The sequence below is a fragment of the Macrobrachium nipponense genome, chromosome 14, assembly GCF_015104395.2.
Source record: "Macrobrachium nipponense isolate FS-2020 chromosome 14, ASM1510439v2, whole genome shotgun sequence".
NCBI classification, from domain to species: domain Eukaryota; kingdom Metazoa; phylum Arthropoda; class Malacostraca; order Decapoda; family Palaemonidae; genus Macrobrachium; species Macrobrachium nipponense.
In genome coordinates, this window is record NC_087207.1 from 14,272,299 (window position 1) to 14,294,798 (window position 22,500).

Sequence of the window (22,500 nt, forward strand, 5' to 3'; positions counted from 1 at the left end):
AACTGACATGAAGGTAAACGGCTGTATACCTTTCCTCAAGTCAATTACCTTTAAAATAGATTAGCTTTTAGAATTGTATTCGTGTACTAAAAAATAGGGGGATGGGGAGGGGGGATCGATTCATTTGTCTTGACCACCACTGCTTGTTTTCTCTGAAAAAAATATCGCAAAAACAAGCGGTTATGGAAAGTTTATTTACATTCTGGTATAGAAATCCTTTTCCAACAGTGTCCGAATAATGAGGCTTCTCTATACTAGAATATCTTCTGTCTCAACGAACTTCAAGGGGCAACAAAATGAGACAGAATCGTGGAAGTATCAGTTACGAAAAGAAAAAAGATGGTTTGTACAAATATTTTCTATTTTATTGCGCCTGAAATTCCATCCCATGTTTTCTTGCCATGAAAGCGCCTGTGAATTTGAATGAAATCAATACGAAATAAGAGATGATTATTTGCAAAAGATCTTATGATCGCATTTGTGGTAGACCATCTAACTATCTGTTGTTGCTTTTAAAATCTAGATCATTTACTAAGCTTAGTGCTTGGTTCCTCTATCATTTGCACGTTGTAACTAAGTCACGCTACTCTTTTGTACTTTGGTCATGTGATTATTGTATTCGTGAGAATACTTTGTAAAGTACTTATTAAATGTGCCTCTTTACATCACGAACTTATCCTACAGCTTCTACGATCGTATGATGCTAGTTCATATATATTTCTGCTGTTTCAAATACCATTCAGTTTGTATGTTATCCCCGAATGGGTAACGTTCCGCAACGTATGTGTCCATGATACTGTATCACTTGTTAGAAACAGTGGCATTATGTACAGCATTTGTTTTTCATGCTGGGAAAGTATATGACCTTAAATATTGCTCTTTAGGTAAAGGGAATTCGATAGTCATATGTATGTTTTTGTGGCTTTATATATACACTTATGTGTATATATATATGTATATATATATATATATATATATATATATATATCATATATATATATATTATATATATATATATATATATATATATATATATATATATATTATATATATATATATATTATATATCTATATATATAAATATATATATATAAAAGCGTTTAATAAGCTTAAGTTCACTGATGGACTCTCCACGAGGAGCTAACCTTCCAAGGAGAGAGAGAGAGAGAGAGGAGAGAGAGAGAGAGAGAGAGAGAGAGAGAGAGAGTTTTTGGGAGGGGGTTTTCCTATGATATATGTTTCCGGAGTATGTAGAAATATGGGTCGCGGGATGAGAGGGGCGTTGTAATAAAATTGATATAGGATGACATCGGAAGGATTCGATGGGCTCTGTCGAGATCTTCCCTTCTGTGCTCCCTCAACTGGGGCTAAGCACACTTCGATATATTTGACCCTTCTCTCTCTCTCTCTCTCTCTCTCTCTCTCTCTCTCTCTCTTGCTTGGTGAGACCTTCCCGCGTGAAGTCAGATTAATCAACAGATATCACAAGTTTAACATACGACTAGAATTTGAGAAATATCTAGAAGTGTTCGTGAACTATCGGTGATAAGATTAGTGTGAAAATAGTAGGATAAAGCGTCTTCTAAGTTAGTTTATCAAGTGTAATACTGTAAATCAGAACAAGATGGCAGTAAGTTCCAAACTGCGGGAAGAAATGCCGTAATTTAGCTTGCTTGGCGGATTCGCAATACGATGAGGTAGCAGGAAGGGAACTGGCATTTCTCATCTATGAAATCAGCAACAGTTTCCTAACCAAAAAGATACAAAAGCATTCATAGATATATTAGAAGGATATAATCCTTCAAACTGGAACAAATCTAATGAAAACATCTTGAAAATAATTGAAGAAGTTCCAAATAAAATCCAGTGGTCAAGAGACTCATAAAGAAAATATACATAACCACAATATTCCGACAAAGAAAATGAATAAGGTGAATCTTGTGAATAACCTAATTGATGCATTAGGAAAAAGAATGCCAAAAGCATGCAAACTGTGTAAGGTTTGGTATAGCATAGTCAATCCACAAACCTAATCAGAAAATGTGCTGCCATGCAAACATTCCGACCCATCCACAGTGTGCTGAGGTAATGCAAGATTTGAGAAAGATACAAGAATTTTTTGTTCAACATGTCTATCATGGATAGACAATGTTATTAAATAAGATTGAATGTACAAATAGTTGAGGATGAAGAAGAAGAGGAAGAGGAAGAAGAAGAAGAAGAAGAAAAGAGGAAAACGGAAGAGAAGTAAACAAAAATGAAATGACAGAAAAAAATAAGGAAAACAAAGAACAAGAAAAAGTATGGATGCAGAGATACTCATTGATACTACAATATGAGGCAATAAAAGCAGCATACCTACGAAGAAATAAATTAGCGATATGACAACAGAAAAGCAAATCCCGAAGAGGCTCTACCCAGATCTACACAATGACGGGAAAGAGGAAAAAATAGACAAGAAAGACAAAATCTGCAACCTTTTGAAAAGAGGGAATTGCAGATTTGGGAGAAGATGTTACTACAAACATCCTAAGGTATGTCACAACTATGAAATATATGGTAAAATGTGCATTCTAGATGGCTATGGGGATGATTGCAGAGATCTGCATCCAAAAATATGCAAAAACCTAAAAGAAGGAAAAGGATGTAAGTTCGACAAAAAATGCAAATATATGCCACCCTGTAGCCATGAATCATAATCAAATAATAACCAACCAAGTAATAAAATCCAAAATAAGAAAGAACAAATAAAGAGAGAAATCAAGCAATTACAGGTAAAAGAGAAAAGCAAACCACCAATGAGATATGCAGAGGTGTCAGCAAAAAATTTCAAAGCATCAGCTCCGAAATTCTACTCAAGAGATAATAAACTGTATTTATTCATGCAAGAGGATATTGCAGAAACGGAGAAAATTGCAGATTCAGACACAAAATGAATAATTATGATGAAGGAAGATCAAATATTATGGAAAAAGTTGGATTTTTTAATGTCAGAATTTCTGGAAATGAAAAAAAAGAACAACATACCAGAACAGGAAAGAGACATGGGAAAATCCTTATTACTACCATTATTAAATGAAGGAGAAAAACACGCAAACCATCATAGTGATGAATGCGCAGGGTTTAGTTACGAGTAACTCAAAAAAGAAAAATAGAGTACTTAGAAGAACTAACCCAAATTGAAAAGAAAATAGATATAATGAATATAAGTGAAACCTGGTAATTCCCAAGAGACTGGGAATGATGATCAAATAAAATGGGTTCCAAACTTATAGATCAGATAGAAAAAATAGGAATCAAGGGGGCGGGGAACCGCAATATATGGGAAAGACAAAAAACAAGGAAAAATATATGAGAAATATAGTAACTCAGAATGTGAACTAATAGCGGTAGAATTTGAATCTGAAAAATTAATGAACATTGTAATATATAGACCTCCTAATACTAAAGAGTTTGACTTAATAATTGAAAAAATTGGATGATATATGTAGAAATCACAAGGACTGGACTATTCTCCTATCTGGTGACTTCAACTTTCCTTTCGTAGAATGGAAAGAACGAATAGGAGATTGTGGTTGTACTAATACATATAAAAAAGAGAGTAATAGTAGTGCAGAAGATAAGAGGCAATTTGAAAAGCTATTAGATATGCTACTAGAATACAACATTCAAAAAATAAATCACCTGCCAACAAGAAAGGAAAATACTTTAGACATAGTATTTGTGAACGAGATGAATTATGTTAAAGAAATAATAGTTTATAATGCGAGTATTTCAGACCATAATGTCATAGAATTAACAGTTCATTCCAAAGCAAGTGAAAAACAGAGATAAGCAAGAAATGAAAAAGTGGGAAGATATGGAAAATACAAACTTCTACAGTAAAAATATAAAATGGTCAGAAATAAATGAAGAATTAAACAAAGATTGGGATAACATTTTCGTAAGTGATGACATAAGGGTAAATACGGAGATATTATATAATATTGGAGAAAATAGTGGATAAATATTATACCGAAGAAGAAAGTAAATATCATTCATGCATACCAAGAGACAGAAGGATCTTGTTCCAGAAAATCAGAAAGTGGAAAAAAGGTCTTGCAAAAGAAAAAAATGCATGGAAAGTTATAGAACTAAAAAGTAAGATAGAAAATGCAGAACAAAAGATTATACAATCAGGAAAATGAAAAAGGGACTTGGAAGAAAAAACCCTATTAAATATCAAGCAAAACCCAAACAAATATTATACTCATATGCGAAGAAGATGAATAAAGAAGAATAGAAATAGGCCCTCTGAGAATTGAAGGGAGATTAAACGAATGAAAAAAAGGAAATTTGCAACATACTGGCAGAACGATTATAAGAGAGAATTCACCCCTAGAATAGATAACGAAGATAATTATATAGAAGTAAGGGACGAAAATAGTGAATATTTATTTTAGCTGACATAGAAATTAATGAAGCTGATATTGTGCAGGCAATTAATGAAATTAAAAATGGAAGCTGCTGCAGGGCCTGATGGAGTCCCTGCTATTTTGTTAAAGAAAGTAGTTCATTCTATCGCAAAGCCACTTGCAATATTATTAAGACAAAGTGTAGATACAGGCAAGATTTATGATGAGCACAAATTAGCATATACACCCCTACTTTCAAAAGTGGATCAAGACTAGAGGCAAGTAATTATAAGGCCTGTGAGTCTAACATCACATATTATGAAAGTGTATGAAAGGGTAATGAAGAAAAATATTATGAAAAACTTTATAAAAAAATAATTTGTTTTAATATTGGAAACACGGTTTCGTACCCCCGGAAAAGTACAAACAAAACCCAACTGTTAGTCCACCGTGAGATCATTCAAAATATGAAAAGCGGAAATGAACAGATGTGGTTTATCTAGACTTTGCAAAAGCTTTTGACAAAGTAGACCATAATATATTAGCAAAGAAAATTAGAAAAACACAATATCGTAGATAAAGTAGGAAGATGGTTAAAAGAATTTTTACACAACAGAAAACAGATAGTTATTGCAAAACGATGAGAAATCGGATGAAACCAAGGTAATATCCGGTGTGCCACAAGGTACGGTGTTAGCTGCAATACTGTTTGTTATTATGATTGAAGGACATAGACAGTAATGTTTCCGGATTTCCCCCCGGTAGTGAGTAGTTTTCGCTGATGACACAAGAATAAGTTTAAGAGAAATTACTTGTTGATGAAGATAGGCAACGCTCTACCAAAGAGACCTTAACAAGTATATGATTGGGCAGAGGAAAATAGGATGGTATTTAACTCTGATAAATTTGAATCAATAAATTATGGAGACAGAGAAGGAAAGCTATATGCATATAGGGGACCTAATAATGAAGACAATCACAAATAAGGAAGCAGTTAAAGACCTTGGTGTGATGATGAATAGGAACATGTTATGCAATGATCAAATAGCAATTCTTTTGGCAAAATGTAAAGCAAAAATGGGAATGTTGTTACGGCACTTCAAAACAAGAAAAGCTGAACACATGATTATGCTTTATAAAAAAAAACATATTTTCGTAGTCCACTGGAATATTGCAATATGATATGGTACCACACTATCAAAAGGATATTGCACAAATAGAGAGTGTACAAAGGTCCTTTACAGCTAGAATAGAAGAAGTTAAGGACCTAAGACTATGGGAAAGACTACAATCCTTAAAATTTATAGTCTAGAAAGGAGAAGAGAACGCTACATGATAATTCAGGCATGGAAACAGATAGAAGGAATAACAGAAAATATCATGGACACTAAAAATATCAGAAAGAGCAGCAGAGGTAGATTGATAGTGCCCAAAAACTATACAGAAAAATAAGGAAAGCACCAGGACATTAATCCACTACGCACCAGCAATCGATAATGGCGAGTCTTTCAATGGTTGCAGCCTCATCTGAGGAATATATCAGGATGAGCGTAGATGTAAGAATAAGCTCGACAAATATCTAAACTGCATCCCAGACCATCCAAGATTGGAAGATGCAAAATATACCGGAAGATGTACTAGCAACTCTCTGGTAGACATTAGAGGTGCCTCACACTGAGGGACCTGGGGCAACCCGAACGAACTGTAAGGTAAGGTAAGGTCTCTCTCTTCTCTCTCCTCATTTTTCGCTCCATCTGCCCTATGAATATTCCATTGTATTTGCTTACATATATATTGGTGTCGAATATCTTAAACACTTTAGGTTTAATCTAGCATATAAATTAAAATTGTCTTAAACGTGTGGACGTTTTCCAAATTTGTTCGTTGAAGTTTGTGTCATACACACACGCACAACACACACACACACACACACACACACATATATATATATATATATATATATATATATATATATATATATATATAGATTATATATATATATGTGTGTGTGTGTGTGTGTGTGTTGGTGTGTGTGTATGTTGGTGCGTGTGTGTATGACACAAATACGAAATATTGGATTCGTATTTATTAATCACACTCAGAATCAACTGGTCCTTGTGATCGTGTAAGAACGAGAAAGAGGTTATTTTAATCCTTCCTTCACCACATAAAAATATAAATTAACATACACACACACACACACCCGCGCACACACATACAACCATATGTATAGTTTTTTTTTCCGAAAACTGGTTTCCCTCACATGTTTTGTTTTTCTTCAAACATTGCAAGAATTTTCTAAATAAGAAATTATCGGACTCCCTTCCACAAGCACTGTTCCACGAAAGAAACTATATGCCAGTATTCCATACATCCAAGACGACAAATTTAGAAGAATCTCAAGTCTGCAATTGAAAAACACTATAATATGTTGCAAGTTATATTAATTCCAAAAAATCCCCTTACAATAAGATCACTTTTCAAATTTAAAAAAGACTGACTCTGCCCAATATTGCAATCTTCAGTCGTATATATATATTTCTTGCCCCAGATGTGATTTGGGGACTTACGTGGGTTCGACTAAACGATTGCTAAAAGTCAGAGCTGATTCACATAATGGTGTAAGTCATCGGTTACTGGCTCCAGAATTTTTCCAAATATCAGAAAATCATGGCAAAAAATTTTGTAAAACCCGCACCATCAATTGTATACTGATTCCTTCTGTCGCTTGGGAACCAAACAAGCCGTTTACACGAACTGCTTATATTAGAGTCGTTTTGTTTTTATTAAGCAGCTTGGTGGCCCAAGTTGAACTCACACACCTCCTCTGTACAGTTGTATCTGGGTTGAACCGGCTTTCTTCGCTGCTTCTCCCTTCTCTCTGAATCACTCAGTCTTCAACTTTTTAGTCTAGCAGGCTGCTTTTTTAAATTGCTTTCATTTTATGTATGTTTTTGTATATTTGTTGAGACTCTTAAAGTCAAAGTTATGTTTCGTGTGTTTTTAATTTGTGTTTGTTTCTCTTTTAGCCTTGATGATGTAACTATGTGACGAAAACGCGTATTCGGCAATAAATGTATTATCACCTGATGACCGGCTATCTCCTTGTCACCCTGTCCTTCATATGTATATATATATATATATATCTATATATATATATATGTATGTAGTATGATGGTATGATGTATGATATACATGCACATACTATATATATAATATATATATAAAATTATATATATTAATATATATAATTATATGATATATATAGATATATTATAGAAATATATATATATATATGTCTTAAACAGCTTTCAAGTGCCAGTAAATCGTTCTTCGGGCCCTCATTCCGCGCCTTTTTCCACGAGATGGGTTATCGAAGAAGCGTCCGAGAGCGGACGGCAATGCAGGATCAAACACTTCCGGCAAAAAACTCCTGTCGATGGTCCGCTCTGTATCTCCTTCATTGCCTCAGTTCCTTTGAGGTTTTGCGTCCTAATCTCCTGACACGGCCTTTGGGGATTAAAGCGGCAATGTCCTCGTTCTATTTATGGGTTTTGCTGCTTTTATGGACTAGACTAGGATTTTGTTGTTTTACAAATACTTTTATTTTTTAGAGGTATGCTGATAGTAACATTAAGGGAACTGATAAACCTCTCTAACGAAAAAGCTTGGAGCTAATAAGAATATATACATCCTTACAAATGCACATGCTAGGAAGCACACACACACACACACACCCACCATATATTTATATATCACACTTATAAGAGTGAATGCTCGTATGTTTGTTTGTGCGCTATAGAAATCCGAACCGCTTGACCGATCTAGACAAAATTTGGCACGTGGCCATCATTTGTTCCATCCCCCTTCCCCTACCCATCGTACCTTATGTGGTAAATAAACTCAACCGGTTTATCATACCTCATTTCATGTACACGGAGACCATAGAATATATTTTACTGAAAATGCTTTTCAGTCACAGAGTAATAACCTGTAAAACGAAAAACGATCAACCTAGCTAGTTCTCGGCAAATTATCATAAACTCGAGTATGGACAGACCATAAATCAACAGAAAAAATTGGTCTCTTTCGACGACTTTCTGGTTTATTCCAAACCACATACTTTCAAAATATACTAGAAAACCACTTAATAAGTCATCAGTTTCAGCAGTTATGAAATTCACTAATTGGTCAAACAACTCTTGCACATCAGTGGGTGGGACAAAGGCAAGTGCTTCTAACTGCTTGATGAAAAGGGCATTGCTGGTTTCGAACATTAAATCTGCAATTGTTTGCAGGTCCAGCAAGACTGGATATTTCGCCATAAACATTAATGGTCAAATGAAAGAAACAACCTCTTATTGATGTATTAGGAAAGTTCTTTTAAAATAATTTTTTATTGTTGGTCGTTCGAGGTCAGTTGCTAATAAATCATGTCCAGAGCGCCTTTGTTTCTCAAAACTGTAAACATTTCGTTATGCGTTTTCGTTTCTTTGTGACTTGTAATACAGTCCAGTTATGATAAGGTTTTGCTCTCTGAAATAATAGGTGTTTTTTGAGAGGAGCAGAGTCAAATGCGCCATCGCCAAACTTTGTCTGTTATTGGACAGTCATTTCAAATTTTTCTCCTTTGAAAAAAATATAATGGCGGTAGGCAGAGTTCATTCGTAAAACTTATGAGGTGGAAGGAAGGAAAAATAAGGAAATGCATCAGAGGGATGCCACCACCTCATTATATTCGTCAAGATAATTTGACGGATCGGAACTTGGGGCGTTTTCTTTTCGTGAGTGTCCTTTTTCGATTTAGGGCAAATGAAATCATTAGCTTGGTATCCTCCGTAGGGGGGTAGTGCCGTCAGTGGACCTCGTCCGGTGCACTGTAGGTGTTACTTCGGCCCCTAGCTCCACTTTCATTCCTTTTTCTGTATCTCCTTTCATATTCTCTTTCTTCATCATACTTTCCACCCTCTCCTAAACACTTGATTCATAGTGCAACTGCTTTGAGGGTTTCCTCCTGTGCACCGGATGAGGTCCACTGACGGCACTACCCCCCCCCCCCCCCCCCCCCCCTCACCCCCCCCCCCCCCCCCCCCCTCTACGGAGGATACCAAGCTAATGATTTTATTTTGCCCTAAATCGAAAAGGACACCACGAAAAGAAACGCCCAAGTTCCGTTCCGCCAAATATCTTGACGAATATAATGAGGTGGGCATCCCTCTGATGTATTTCCTTATTTTTCCTTCCTTCCACCTCATGGTTTTCCGAATGAACTCTGCCTACCGCCATTATATTTTTTTCAAAAGATAAAAATTTGAAATGACTGTCCAATAACAGACATAGTTTGGTGATGGCGCTTTTGACTCTGCTCCTCTCAAAAACAGCTATTATTTCACCTTTTACCTTTTACTGTCAGTTTCCACTCAGCGCTGAATGACCTCATAGGTTCCAGTGCTTGGCCTTTGGCCTAAATTATATATTTAACTCAACTATACATTAGCCCGGTATCTCCATTGGACTGCATATCTCCTCATACCAACAGGTCATGGAGTGGTGACCGCAATAGGTGTCGATAAACATCAATCACTGTCCTCTCTCTCTCTCTCTCTCTCTCTCTCTCTCATCTCTCTCTCGTCTCTCTCTCTCTCTCTCTTCTTACAAATAGTAATGCTCATGGAGATTTTATGAAATCCAGTCTCCGCCATCTGCTATAAACGAAGCACGAATGATTAATGCTAAGGAGAATGATCTCTCTTTCTTTGACGCCGAAGTTGGACGATTAACGACCGCTTTCCCGGTTCATGGAATTTTTGAAAGGAAACTTAAAGTCCTCTTTTATTAAATACACTTCTGTTGTATGTACCGGGATTTCTGTGTGCGTGTGTACTGTTGTACATATATTCATTCGTTTGAGCTCCCATTTTCGCGAAATAATATTGATTTATGATTTTCATCAGAAACCACGTGTTTATGTTCATCCTAAGTTTCTTTGATAAAGGAGAGCAAAGCGGTTGAAGTGTGTATTTTTTGAAATGGGTTAATAGCATATAAAACTGTGTAAAGGAGGACATCTTTCTAATCAAGCTCACTTATACTTATTATTTTCCTTTGTCAAGGGACTCCTTCATCCTGTTATTTCTTACCTCGGTTTCAGCTGTTTAATATTGGGGTGGTTCTACCAGTTTGTTTCTTTGTTAATGAATAATGGTGGATTTTTTCTTTCCAGGTATAATTTTGTAACGCCAGATTCCATGCTAAAATTACAGGTCAAAATAAGAGCAAGATAAACAATACCGCTATGTGACTCAAAGGGGCTTTAGGAAAAATCCCGCCACTCCCATGTCTTTCCCGTGTTTTCACTTCCACTAGTCTCCACTTCTCTTCAACCTCCCATTTCCATAATTCCACATCCAAGGAGTCGCGGAGCTTCTAATACACTATTCCCACGTGGATGAGGAAGATTGCTGCGCGGTTTGGTTATCAGCATATTGAAACGCGCGTTAGATTGCTGCGTAAAACTCAAATCGAGTTTCTGCTAAATTTGTTGTCTTTCAAATCTCCATCACCGTCGTTCGATCAACTCTTCAGAAGCTTTATAAAATGCTTCGTAATTCTGATAATTTTTTTTTTGTCTTTTTGCATTTTGATCTCCCCAAACAATACCATTCATCGCTTGGTAATAGGTATGCTGTTGGAATATAAGGAACCTTCTTTTTCCTTTTTGTGAAGCTTTTCAAGTTAAACAACGTCTTTTTAAGAAGTGTTTTGGTCCAGTTGTGGCCAGTTTCTAGAATTTTATTCGTGGGCACGCAGTAGAAATATCGTTGAAACTCCACGAAAGTTGCATAATATAGAATTTACAATATTTGTTTGCTGAGCGGGTTCACGGACGTATTAATTTTCATCTCATATTTTTTGTCTGATATTTGTTCTATATAATAGTTTGTTCTCTAATTCTGTATCTTTTTTCCGTTACTGGGTTGCCTTCCCGAATAGGACCAGTAGTATAATGGTATTCTACTTTCCCTACAAGAGATCTAGCCTGACTAGTTATAGTGATACTACTAATAAATGTTCCAGTTTTTCAATGTTAATTTACTTAATGGCTTTTTCCTTCGTACATTTCCTCCCTGGAGACAGCCAAGCGTAACTAATTGTCTGAAGGAAAGAGATAAGGCCACTATGACCATCTTTGTAACTATTAATCTTCTCTCCCGTGCCGATAAACCTTTGGAATTTTATTTATCTGTAATTAAAGGGCGAATAAGGACACATTTTTTTTTTTTTTTGAAACGGAATCTTAATGGAGATTTAATGTCATTATCTGATCTGTTAATCGTAGACTCTAGTCAGGCCCATAGCTCTACAAATGAAATATACTTTATGTTTTGAGATCTGTGAATGAGGAAAATCTAGGTGTGTATGAATCAGCTAAGGTTGTGGAAGTTTCTTGCACGGTGGTTTCAATCACGAATTTGAAATGTTTATAGAATTCATAAGTCAGAGACTGTTGTTTTATTTTCTATGGGAAGCTACAATTTGTAAAGGGGAGATACCTTAACACACACACACACACACACACACACACACACACACACACACACACACACACACACACACACATATATATATATATATATATATATATATATATATATATATATATAGTACTGTATCTGTTGTGAGTGCCTCGAAGGCATTGCTCGTCCACCTGTCACTTGTTGATCCAACTGGCGTGGACTCCATTGAAGCCTGACACAATCTGCTTAGTCAGGGATAAAATCCGATATGGCACGGTCCAGAGACTGCCGTTCTGTTAGCCCTTGCTCTACCATTAGACAGGTGACGCTATCAAAAGTAATTATATATTTGTTTAAGTATATATTACGAAATTTGTACTTGTGACAAAATAATCAGAATGGAAGAGGAACGTCGAGTGATGACGTTCATGGCATTTAGATTTTCAAATTATGCATCGTAAACATAACAGGGTTTGTCGCTCATATCAGGACCTCTGCATATCAAAAGGAAATAGAGTTTGTGAAAATAGCAATTGATTCGGTCAGGCTTCATGTAAGTAGTACCTTCACCTGCTCGTTAAGGAGAAGTACCCGGCAACTTGTCTCGGTTTTTATTTTATTTTTTTTATTTATTTATTTATTTATTTTTTATTTATTTTTTGAAGGAAACAGAAAACGCTTCAGTGCACAATGAACAATATTATAAGTCACAATATTGTTTCAATGAACAACAAAACGTTGTTTTATTTGGATGTTTCCTACCTCAAACTATTTAATTAATATTCATGATGAAAACTGCGTTAAAAATGATAGTGACGTTTAAGAAATATTCTTGCCTTAATTAATCATACCCAAATAATGTATCAGTGTTCAGCAGGTTATGCTAAATCTCAGAGCAATTCTTTTCATTCTCAGAACGAATAGGAGAGCAAACGCATTCTCCTGTATTATACAAAACTTACCGGAAATATTACAAATAAATGGAGCAAAACTGTGTTGGTCTTGAAACTGGATAATAATCTTCTGATGTACATGTTCACTGCTTCTTTTTGTTGTAAATGATCACCTGTCATTGCTGCATTCTGTTCTATTGCCAATATCAACGCAGATAGATTTTTAAATGCCGTTTCACGTACAAATCAGTTAGATCTGATCAATAGTTGAACGTATTGTAACGCTCCTTAGAACGAATTTACATTTCATTTAATTATTGACATAATATGGTATATAATATATATATATATATATATATATATATATATATATATATGTATATATTATATATATATATATATATATATATATATGTGTATATATATTCCTTAATAAACGCTCCAAGAAGAGGTCCATTGGAGGAAGAAACTGTTGGGCATTTTCTGAGATATACCTTTTTTCATTTTCCTTTGTGGAATACAACTGAATTACTATATCTTATATGGTAGTGCTTTTGCCTGCATGTAGTCATTATATAAGTCTATCACATTATCGTGATTCATATTCATATATCGAGCTACAAATATCCTTTAATATCTAATTCACTCTACCTCGGAATTAATATATTTTCATATATGTTTAACCGAGAGGGAATTTATTAAGCGATAATAGAATTGGCGGCCGACAGGCGTGAACATCGACCTCTCAATTCCAGGACTGGCAGTGAAGCCTTAGCCAACCTCGCCACCACAAGAGATATAAGTTTATGCCGCCTCCCATCTCAAATACCTGCTGCGCCCAGGTATTTTTTGTTTTGGAGACTGCATCAAGCCCATCTCGTCCTCGGTAGCGTGGTAGTGCTTTTGCCCGCACGTAGTCATTATATAAGTCTATCACATTATCATGATTCATATACATATATCAAGCTACAAATCTCCTTTAATATGTAATTCGCTCTACCTCGGAATTAATATATTTTCATATATGTTTAATCGAGGGGAAATTTATTAAGCGATAATAGAATTGGCGGCCGACAGGCGCGAACCATCGACCTCTCAATTTCAGGACTGTCAGTGAAGCCTTAGCCAATCACGGTAATGTGATATACTTATATAATGACTACATGCGGGCAAAAGCACTACCACGCTACCGACGACGAGATGGGCTTGATGCAGTCTCCAAAAAAAAAATACCTAGGCACGGCAGGTATTTGAGATGGGAGGTGGCATAAACTTATATCTGTTATGGTGGCGAGGTTGGCTAAGGCTTCACTGCCAGTCCTGGAACTGAGAGGTCGATGTTCGCGCCTGTTGGCCGCCAATTCTATTATCGCTTAATAAATTCCCCCTCGGTTAAACATTTATGAAAATATATTAATTTCGAGGTAGAGTGAATTAGATATTAAAGTACATTTGTAGCTCTGGCTCTCTCTCGGTTTCTGGTTCTTCTTCGTCTGCCTCTCTCTCTTAGTTTGGTCTCTCTACTCTATATATATCATATATATATATATATGATTATATATTTAATATATATATATTTCCGCAAAAACTGGAACTTCACCTCTCGAATTCAAACTTGTAGGCGTCCAGGTAAGGGCATTCGGTATTTTAGTCAATTTATTTTTTTCTTTCTCTCTCCTTGTTTCAACAGTTTCCTTTTAGCCCCCGTCTGGGTAGGTCTTTCTTTTCGTGTCAATGGTGTTTTTGTATATATTTTAAATGAGTTAACATTTTAAATAAGATAATACTGTTGTGATTTTAATTATACGTTATGATAAATGTGTTTATGAATAATTATTAAGAGTCAACTCGCTGTATTTCAGCCTTGAAGATGCAACAATGCAGTTGTGAAACGTCGGCATTAGCAATAAACCTTCCATTTTATCGAATGCCTTTCCTTGGACGCCTACACACACACACACACACACACACACACACACACACACACACACACACACACATATATATATATATATATATATATATATATATATATATATGTATATGTATATGTATATGTATATGTGTATGTATATATATATATATATATATATATATATATATATATATATATATATATATATATATATATATATATTTAGGCGTCCAGGGAAAGGCATTCGATAAAATGGAAGGTTTATTGCTAATGCCGACGTTTTACAACTGCATTGTTGCATCTTCAAGGCTGAAATACAGCGGGTTGACTCTTAATAATTATTCATTAAAACATTTATCATAACACATAACTAAAATCACTACAGTATTATCTTATTTAAAATGTTAACTCATATATATATATATATATATATATATATATATATATATATATATATATATATATATATATATATATATATATATATATATATATATATATATATATATATATATATATATATATATATATATATATATATATATATATATATATATATATATATATATGTGTGTGTGTGTGTGTGTGTGTGTAAAATGTCTGCATTTATTATTGCTCCCCCCTCCCCGTATGTAACCCCAAGAAAATAACGACAGCATACTTGCAGATTGTGAGTGGCGTCGAAGAGTATATGTTTTAGAAGAGTACGTTTCCGCGAATTGCCTTTGTAGTTTCAAGTAAACAAGCCATTTAGTGGAAGGGAACTCCAACATTCAGGCTGAGTCAATATTGCGACTTATTTTGGTAACAGTTTCATGCCCTTTAATTTCATCAAATTATTCAACGTACCCAGTTTTCTTTCTTTCTCCCTAAATACTGCGGTTATGCCCTGTTCTGCTTTAATTTCGTGCACTTTGTGATGCAATTACACGCATATGAAAGCACGTAATTTTCCACCATTGAAGACAATTATCTATGTACAAATGAGATTAAAATCTTACCACAAGAAATGTAAATTTTCAAGTTGAAAACTACTATAAAAATGCTTCATAATGCTTATTTCAGCTCCCAATTTATCTATTTGTCTACCTGTCTATCTATCTGTTTGATTACCTATTTAACTATCTATCTACCTGCCTGTCTGCCTGTCCGATTACCTATCTATCTATCTACCTACCTATCTATATATCTATCTATCTATCTGTCTGTCTATCTATAATTTCTAGTTGTTAATGTACTTCTTTGATATTCAAAATCCGCCCCCCCCCCCCACACACTCTAAATATCTACTATATTTTTTGTTCCTTGACAATCTCATCATATTGGTTTTACTTCCACTAATCTCTAGTCCCACTCTGGCGCAGTTTCTTTGAAACGCTTTATATTTTGTGTATATGTACTGAAGAAATCAACATCTATCTCTGAATATCTTCTACATACCTACATACCTACCTATCTATCTATCTGTCTGTCGGTCTGTCTGTCTATCTGATTATCTATCATTTTATCTATCTATCTATCTATCTATCTATCTATCTGGCTGTCATTCAGTACTTGAAAATACAAAATAATAGGGTAAAGAATTCAGTCACCGGGATACGATTCACAAAAAACTAATGATATTCTAGACATAATAACTATATGTCATATATCTAATATCCTCTGATGCAAAATAATTCCACGCCATTCCCCTTAGAATGATGGAATCAACTTTTTCGTTCGGTAATAAAGAACACAAGTTACTTCTCTTTATAAGTTACTTCTGTTTATAATCAAGTGATTTTTTCTTTCAGTTTTCCTTAAAAAAAAATCATATGGCGTTTGATCATATTCTGATAGTGATTAAAATTATCCCTTTATGACAAAATTACTTCGAATTATACTTACAAAGACTCATGCAAGAACTTCCCTTCTTATAAAAAAAATCGATAATCCCTTTACAACATTTCAGAGTTGAATAGTAGTGTATTCTAGACTTTTATTCCATGACAACCAAATGTTTTTGTACCTCATGTTCCCCATATGAATTGCCCGTCTTACGCTCTAAACTACCTCTCAGTTTAGAAAACTTTGTAAATGAACTCGTGTAACATAAATCGAGACCGTCTCCACTTATCAGATTCAAAGTAAATATCATAATACTCCAAATAATTATAATGATCAATTATGCTGCAATTTAAACGCGTTAATACGTGACGAGGTCGAACGATTCCGTACTATGATCATGTCGACAGCATTGCGACATCAGTCATCAGTCTCAGGTGAGACTGTCAACGACTTCATTAGCAGAGAGATGCTTTGGCGGAAGGTTCGCAAGCGAGCAAGCAAGCGGTAAGCGATAGCAAAATTGTGCATTGCATTTGAGGCGGATCAGAACAACGATGCTGGAAGCAGCATCCGATTTGCGTTCGTGAATAACTTTGAGGAGACGAGAGCCGTCACTGAATCTGATCCGGAATTGGACTGAGGTTTTCCAAGACACAGTTTGTCTCTGTGCTTATTCTTGTTTACAAGGAAGTGGTTTGGAAACTGATATTTCACAGTCCAGTCACACACATACTTGTTTGATATTTAGGTGGTTAAAAAATAAATTTACATTAATGTGCTCTATAATGAACAGAGATTGGCTAAAATTTTTAATGTTTGACTTTGATTATGCAAGAAACATAGATAAAAACACAGATATCTTAATGATATGTAACTATCTTTATTGTATATGGATAAGTAAAGTTAAAAACTTCAATGAAATAGAATCCTTTAGTGTTCTCATAGGTAAAACAAATTATTGCAGATGGTTCCTAAAATCCATTTATGGTGAAAAATTAAAATCAATTGTAACAGATAGATTTATGAAAGAAGTTCTTTAAGAGTTAAACTCGAATTATTATGTATATAAATGTTATTGTAAAAATAGTTGTGAAAATAAAAATTGCGATATTTGTAAATAAACTTAATTGGTTTAAAAAAAAAAGTTTGATATTTTTGGGGCATCATACACCAAGTTACACAGCGAACAATATAAAGGAAACCCTGTTTCTGTGTTTCTGGTTTATTGTCTTTTGGAATGAACGCAGACGTTCATTGTTGACTTTGAGTCCTCATATTCTACAACTGAAGACTAGTTACAAGTCATTGCAATTTGAATGGTATTTCACGGTTGAGAAATAGTCTCCAGGTGAAGAGTAATCGTACTCCGTTCTCAGGAAAATTAGTTCGCCCAGAAAGTCTTTGACACGAATCCCTTTAGATAATAAGAGGGAAATTGAAAGCTGCCTTAGAATCAAGATGTGTTCAATATAAGGTAAACAAGCAACTTGGCAGGCAATAAACAGCTTAATTAACGCCCCCTATAGCTCGCTTGGACCACCCCCTACCCCCCCTATCCTATGAAGCAGGCTTTTCTAATATTACCACGAATGGATACCTAACACTTGTGTAGATTTAAGTGTATGAAATACGGTAATCCGTAGAGAGCAAGTGAGCCTCGAGAAAATCTTTCTAGATTAAAGAGGTAGATTGCTGAGACCGAGAATACGGAACGAAGCAACTATCTTCGTGTGAAGTAGCATTTTAGTACTCTGGAAAACGTTTTCGTTATTGACCTGTCTGCTTATTTATTCCTGTGCCTAACCAACTTGAGCAGATTCTCTTTCCATGTTAATTAACCATCGCTAAAAACGGTACTGGCGAATACACGGATGAAATTTTTCTATAAGGATAAGCCTCACTTATCCCTAAGAGGATTTTCACTTTTATTCATCAAATGAATAATTGATCAGTTTCGCAAACGAGGGGAAAAAGAAGGAAAACCAAAGTGACAGAGATGCAATCGAACCGTGCGGCTCTTCCTATATGATCGTTATTCTGTCACGGAAAATAAAACTCCAATTCTGATGTCGCTTTGCAAACTGAATCTCTCCTGACAATTTATGCTTTATTTTGATGGAACGGAGCATGAGGCACTAATGTAAAATAACAAGGAAAAGAGTATCAGGTCCTGTAAACTCTTGAGTACAATGAAATAAGAGTTATTCAATGACAATGCCGGTTAAAGAGTTGACTATGCCTGCGTTGAAGGGTCCTTTTTTTTATGGGTAAAGTTTTATTTTCACAAAAAGTGGAAAAATATGCCAATGTTTCCCCAAAGGAAAGTTCTCCTGAACATTAATTTGTACTTAATAGATTTATGATTTGCATAGAATGCTACCTTATTTTACGTTTCGGACTTTTTCTAATGCAGTTTCATTATATACATACTATCCCATATACTATATATATATTATATATATATATATATATATGCATATTATATAATACTACATACCATATAATATATATAATATCTATATATATATATATATATAATTATATATAATATATATAATTATGTATATAATTAATATATAATATATATTATACCATACACATATATATATATTATAATATATAATATATATATATAATATATATATATATATATATATATTATTATCTATATACACATATATATATATTAATATTATATATAAATATATTATATATATATATAATATATATATATGTATTATATACGTATGCATGTATGTGTGTATGTATCATATGTGTGTATGTGTGGTTGTGTGCGTGCATAAACAACGAAACAATTAAATAAGTATAAAACAAGCAATCCGAGCCAAAAACTATGCTGATAAACAAGTAGATCGAGAATTTTCTTAAAGGAGAATTATCACTGAGAATATAACGTCTAGGTTTATATTTTCTATTATCATTAATTCGACACCAAACAGGATTTCTGTGTTTATTTGTCAAAGCCAACAGGTCAGTTTCGCAGACTGTGGGAAGAAAAAGAACGAAAGGGAGATTGACAGAGATGCAATTGAACCGTGTGGCTCTTTCCGTACTATCACTATTCTGTCAGAGAACATGACGCTCCAATACTGATATTTCGTTCTCGGACGGAGAGCCTTTCCCGTCAATCTATTGATATGTTTTTCTACGAAATAGATATAACTGGACAGGTAGCGTCCATGTCCCATGCCTGGTTAAGACACCCTTTTCACATTCTTTTTGAATGAACGATTTCAGGCGTTTCATGCCATTTCACAATTTTCAGGCATACAGATAATTTATCAGAATCTCGGAACTAAAGCTAGATGAGTATATGTTCTATCTGCAGGAATATCGCATAACCACGATTAAAATTCAAGTTATTTTACTTTGAAAATTTCAAGATATTATTTTTTAATGAAATAGAGCATGGAAAGATATGTAAGAGAACAGCAGTAAAAAGTAATAGATTCTCTAGTCTTTAATTAAGAGAACATTCAAATGAGGTTAATTCAGTTATAATGGCTATTATAGTGTTTACTGTACGCGTGTTCAAGAACATTCTTTTCTATAAGAAGAAAACCGTTTGAATACAAATTAATATTAGCTTGACGTATACTAAATAATGCCAATGAATGCTTCAATCATTGCATGCGTTATGGACAAGAGCTATTTACATCTGTACCCAGGGCATGATTGACATGCTGTAGCACTTTGTGCCTTATTACTTGACTCGATGGACTTCATTCATATTGCTGAGAAGCTGTGCTGAAAATTTATTACAAAATGAAAGATAAGTTTTTCAGCGGATTACAGCCGGTAATAATGGCTGATGTTTCATTCAATATAGTGGCGTTATTATGAAAGTGGACGTTATAGTTATTACACGTTTATGTTCTTAGTGCTTTCAAAATGAGACGGTCATAAGTTATTCTGTATGTAAACAAACATTGCAATTAAATTTTTTTTATTAAAAATATTCTTTTGTTTGCAAGTTCTAAAGTAAAGAAAGAGCATACGGGAAAAGAGAAAATTGGAAGGAAATGGAAGGCAAAGTAGGATGCGCAAGAAAATGAAGATGACAAAGCAAATCAATAAACATCAGATGGACAGATGTGGGTCAAGCGAAAATAGAATAAACAAATAAATAAATAAAAATAACGACGAACGCCTACCAAAGGCTCGTAATATTGTAAGGCAAAATTGATGTTTATGAGAGATAATGTTAAGATGAATATCTGGACATTAATGATGGAAATGAATTTTGTAATTTAATTATATGAGAGAGAGAGAGAGAGAGAGAGAGAGAGAGAGAGAGAGAGAGAGAGAGAGAGAGAGTTTTCTCATATCACTCATAGAAAAAAAATTCATATTTATGAGGGAATGTTAAGATATACAGCCTTATTGTTAAAAAGTGTTTAGTTTTCTAGTTTTCTTCTATGCTTGATATATTTTGTATCTCTCTCTCTCTCACTCTCTCTCTCTCTCTCTCTCTCTCTCTCTCTCTGTACACACACACACACGCACACACACACACACACACACACACACACACACACACACATATATATATATATATATATATATATATATATATATATATATATATATATATATATATGTGTGTGTGTGTGTGTGTGTGTGTGTGCGTGTGTGTGTGTGTGTGTGTGTAAAACATCTCAGGGCAACAACATCCCAACAAACGTCGTTTCCGTGCAAATTCCTCATCAGGGCGGCATAACTATCTCATCCCCTCGAATCAGTCATTGCAATTCATGAATACAGGCCTAATAAACCTTCAATATATGATCAGCCTCAGTCGAGTTGATTGCTCCTCTGATGCAATTGACGTCACTCTAAGTGGAAAACCTGTTTTAATATTAACCTGTTTAGAGCTTTCCTGTTGGTTACTCCCGTAACAAACTTTTCGTTCATGATGTAGCGTAGATTTTTCAAAATTTGACCTAAGGAAAAAGGTTAATCGAAAAAGTTGTTAAGAGGGCAATTTGGCTATTTCAGTTACTTATGTTCCATAAATAAACGCGCACGCATATAATACACCCACATATGTATATATGTATATAAATATATACGTATATATAATATATTTATATATGTGTGTGTGTGTGCGCGCGTTTGTTTGCATTACCTGTAAACTATTTCCCCGGACTAGGAGTTACTTCAGAAAAAAAAACAATCCTATTTTTTTTTAACCTAAGCTAAGCATTTTCATTTCCCTCTGAGCCGAGCTATGAGTCGTAACTGTAGAATCCTTTGATTCCCTTATATCTATATGGAAGCTCCTCGCGATCTATCAAGTCTCTCGCTTTCATCAAAACATACGCAGTTAATGAATGACTGCATTAGTCCAAAACTCATTACCTTGCTGAATGAGGAAAAAAGGGAAAAGACATATGAAAGAGAAATAAAACACAGTACAGTTGATGATATTCAGTGGATAAAAAAAGAATAAACAAACCATTGAATTCAGTCATATTCATAAACAACTACTGCCGAGAGACCGCTATTCAAACATTCAGCCGAACTCAAGTAATAAACTAGGTCATTATTTCGACATTGTTCCAGCTGTCTCTTTGCCAGATTTTGATGTTTATTGCGTTGCTGCTCTTTTGCTTTTACTTTCATTGCTTTTCTATTAATTCCTGTTCTCTTTAATTTCTCCCTAAATGAAAGAAAATGCCCCATTGTTGATATATTGTGTAATACCAGTGTATATCAAAATATTCGCTGTGCTGTTGTTAATTTAGCAGGTATTGTGAGATTTTCTTTAAAAATCAATTATTAAACAATAGAATAATTTCTATTATAAATTTCCCGGAGAATCCATTATAAATCTGTGGAAAATCAACTATTAAACAATAGAATAATTTATTATAAATTTCCCGGAGAATCCATTATAAATCTGTGGTCCCGAACATTTGAAAATGTACCTG